Source organism: Oxyura jamaicensis, chromosome 4 (assembly GCF_011077185.1).
Source record: "Oxyura jamaicensis isolate SHBP4307 breed ruddy duck chromosome 4, BPBGC_Ojam_1.0, whole genome shotgun sequence".
NCBI lineage: Eukaryota > Metazoa > Chordata > Aves > Anseriformes > Anatidae > Oxyura > Oxyura jamaicensis.
The window spans coordinates 67,926,181-67,930,800 of NC_048896.1; positions in this window are offsets into that span (position 1 = coordinate 67,926,181).

A 4,620-nucleotide genomic window follows, 5' to 3' on the forward strand; every position below is an offset into this window, starting at 1 on the left:
TGCCAAATAAAGCACAGAATGAACTGAGGACAGACAATTTGCTCTGGATCCTATGTGTGTGAAGGTGACTCTTTGTATACTGTATTTCAAGGCATTTTGCTAAGTACCTTTTTGGAGAGAGGCCATTTGTGGCATGTTATGCATGCATGTGTACATATGCAAGACACAGCTACATTTACAAACAGCATGGTTAAAACAGCAAATCAAGCATTCCCTAATTGGGCCACTCCAGGTTTATTCTCCAAGCTGCATGCCTGGAAAGGCCTCAATATCCCAAATTTCTATACTAACTGTACTAGGGCTTTGCTAAATTCTCCAAATCCAGTCACTATTATAGGGAGCCTGGCCCTCTGGGGCCTAAGCACCAAAGGCTCACTAAAACCCAGCAGCCCTACAGATGTCCATAGCAGTGGACCTTGCAATATGTCCCCAGTTAACAGATCCCACCTTGAGAGTCCCAGGAGCTCCTCTCCTTCTTCCTCCAAAAGGCTTTGTATGTTTTTATTAATTTATGCTGTCTGGAAACATACTGGGGCAAGACCTTTAGCTTATGGGCCACAACTCCACCACTGTGTGTTCACAAGGCTACCCTCCTCATGATGCCATTTCCATTGCTGGTTTTTCTTTCCAAAAACTGTAGCTATGTCTACATTAGTGAGTAACATCCAACAGGACTGGATCTGTGGGGGACCAGAAGATACTTCAGGGGGTTTCTTCTGTTTCAGATGGGCTCCACTCTGCTCCAATGGAGAGAACACCTGCCTGTGGCCTACCTTTGAGCCGTCAGCCATTGCAGCATGGGGATATCATGGCTTTAGGCTGCGTCCCTACAGAGTCATGGCACTGCTTGGGCAGGCACAACGGCATTTTCTCTTTCTTCTTTGTACAGCTGTCATGTCCTGCAGTTGTCCCCAGCCCTGGCAGCCTTCAGGAGGGAGGAAGCTCCAGGCCCAGGCATCAACCTCTCTGCTCAAAAGTTTCAAAGCAAATGTTTTCTGACTGTTCAAACCAACACCTCTGCAGTGTTAGGATTACTGTCTCAGTCTGACAATGACCTTGCTCAAATGCTTCAAATTTTAGTGGGAATTGCTATATATTGCAGATTACCACTGACAAAGTATAAGTAGAGAATTGAAGAGGCCTCATAAAGCACCTCAGGATGTTCAATGGACAGTTTGCCTCCAAACACCCTCTCACACAGTATATCAAATCTTCCCTTGGTCTGTGGGGGAATGACACTTTATTACACTTTCTTCTCCATGTAAATCTGTGTTCATTTCATCATCTACAATTTAGGAGATTCTTACAACCATTAGAACAGTGTCTGAATATGGTGTAAGTTATTTACAGGTTTCGGTGTGGGATTATATCTTTAGGATGAAAAGTTCTTTACGAGCCTCTCATAAATTAAGCTGGGCCAAATTTCTAGTCCTTCTTAACTGCTTACCATCTCCAAGGTGGTCCAAATTAAAACCAACCAAATCAACCAACCCAAACAAAGAAAACAACCAACAAACTTTTCCTGTAAGAATCTGGGGGATACTTAAGGTATTAGGCAACACTTGCAGTGTTGCCATTTTCTATATATCACAGATAGGCTGCTTGAAGTCATTTATTGGTAAACTCTATCACTTGCACCAAAACAGGTTCAGAAAGATAATAAAAAAGCACATATACTAGTGTAACAACTGCAGAAGGAAATACACAGTGAGTTAGGCTTACAACCACTTTGAATACCTGAACCCAGACACCTGACATGGCATTTTATAGTGAAACGGAGCTTGGCACATTGCAGAGACAGTCATTTTAGGAGGGGCAAAGTTCAAGTATTGGCTGATATTAAAAACCTGGGTCTAAGGTGCTTGTGGGACAACTGCAGGAAATGGTTTGTAACAGTCTGATTACCTGTGAAGTGAAATTGTACTTAATAGGTGGAAAAAAAATAAGAAAGGAAAATAAAAAAGAAAAGAAAACCCAAAGAAAATTTAGAAAATTACAATAATTAAGGCAGCCTGACATCTGTTGTCATTCATGTGGGAAAACTGTCTGAAACTTGGCCTTTGGAGATGTATGGGAACCTGCTATTGGAGTTACTGTGCAGATGAAATTTTTATCTGTTGTCCTCATTAATGATACACAACTGCCACTGCCACACTGTGTAATGAAAAAAAAAAAAAATGGTCTTAGCAAGTGAAGAGAAATGAAATTGACCCATTATAGTTTTGGTCATTGTATTGTTAAATATTTAGCAGTTTGTTAGTTTGTTTCAGTGCCGTATTAGTCTGTGGAGTCATAATGATAGTTCTGAGATGTTCTTTAGTGTCCTACAGTTCCAAGCCTTAATGACCTAAGTAGTTTAAAATGTAAATGAGCTATTGTTAAAAATTGAATGTGCTGTTGATATTATGAAGGAGAGAAATTCAAAACAGTCCAAAAATGGTTATTACTTCTATTTAGATCCATTATTAGTACTAGTAAATCCTTCAAATAGCTATATTGACATCCAATGCAAGGTTTGTTTTGCATTACCTAGTTTGTAAATCTTCTCCTAACTAAGCAAGGTAAAGCACACTTACCTTTCCTTTCCTTGAAAGTTAACCAAAAACCAGCATGAAGCCTTGTGATAGGTAGTTCTGGTTTGCAACATATCATTTTGTGACATTTGGTTAGAAAAGATAGGGAAAGCAAGGTTTGCTAGAGAACAAGGAAGGCTCTTCTAACAACATGGAGTTATTTGCCTTTTAAAAGTGGTGTGTTTTTTTTTTTTTTTTGTCAGCGCAATGTAGCTGTTGTAGGCAGATGCTCTTCAGAGTCCACCGTTTATATGCAGGTTAACATGAAGTAACTACTGCAGTACCGAGATTCCAGCAAAACAGTGTGGTAGCCTTGTCTCTACTGCACAGTCAGAGCTGATGCATGTTGGTCATCTACTGGTGATGAGTACAAGCATCTATCACTATGCCTACTTTCTACTGCTAGCATAAAACCAAGATTGTTTGTACCTAGGCTATTCAAAAACCAAGATTGTGTGTACCCAGGCTATTCAGTTCTAGTCTGTTCTATTTGACCTTCAGTCAAATTAGTCCAGAGCATTGGCCCCTGTTGATCAAGGCATTGCACCAGCTATTGTCTTTGGAAATGATCTGGGTTGAAAGTGGAAGATTATAGGACAATATTATTAAAACAGATTTGGCTTTGACAATGAACTGCATTTGGGGCTAGTATAAAGGTGTAAGATCAAATAGTGGGGTGTCCACACTTAGATTCATAAATTTAGACCAACAGCTCAAGGGTTTTCTTAACAACACTAATGCAGCCTCCTTGAAGCTGGAAACTTTCACAGCCTGCTGTTATAAATATCATTACCTAAAACACAGTCTGACTCAAAGCCACAGTTTTCTTTATGTCTTAAAACACATATCAGTTATTTAAACATATGGAATTCAGTAAAGATGGGGTAAAGCCCCAGGTTTTCAACAGCCACCTGATTTTGGAGGCAGCAGCAGATAAACCTGTATAATCAATTCAAATTCACACACTTTTTCAAAAAAACCAACCATGTTTTTCCTCATTTTCTTCCTCCCCAAAGCTGATTCATATTTCTTAAAATTCATTTTCTTTTTATCAAAAAAAAAAGAAAAGAAAAAGAAAAAGGTTTGTGTTCAAGGTATTAGCAATAAAAATCTCATCAGGCACGATATTTTGAAGGCTCACTGAACAGTTTACTTAGGACTATACTGAGAATCTGAAAGAAAATAGCTTCATGTTTGTAATAGGTGTGTGGGGTGTTCTCTAGACTGAAATAAATAGATCACACTTCTCTAACAATGTATCAATGCATATCATCATAACCTTGAGTACCATCTTTTTCTCCCCACAGGTTATTACTTGTGTACCTGAAAATATATCTGGAGTTGAAAACCTCATTTTAGAGCACATCACTGGCCTACGGACCTTGCATTTAAATGGCTGGAACACAGCTTTTTGTTCCAGTTCCTTATTTCAAAGACTGTTCTTTTTAAAAAAGATATATATATAAAGGCTTGTTTTCAGATAGTGAAAATGTTTGTCATACCTATTCTGGGTTATATTACAATTAAGGATGAATCAAGACCAGGAAACCAAAATGGATACAGAAGTTGCACAAATCTCTTAAAGCTATTACCTACTATATATGGGATAAGTTTGCAGCTATGGACGACTGACTTTACGCTAGTTAATTGATTGCATGTGGTAAGGCACCAGGACAATATTAATGCATCTGCTTAAGTAGAAAGGTGTAAATCCAGGGGTGCTCATGAGGTTAAGGCATTTGTGACTTTCTATCTACTCCACATTTAGGAGGTCAGAACAGGCATAAAAATATCTTGCAGCTAGCAGTATTTAAATTAAGGTTCATGATTAGTAAATATATAATATCAAGTGAAATAGGAGGATTTCTATCAAATATTAAATTAAGTATATGTGAAAACAACAACAACAACAACAGATCAGTTCCTACCAAAATATGAGGGAAAACAGGTGGGCGTATTCACAGCCACTGTCTTTGGGATGCTGCTCTCCAGTCTTGAAATGACACCTAAGGGCAAATCAGCCATATGAATTAGACACTCTAGGCCA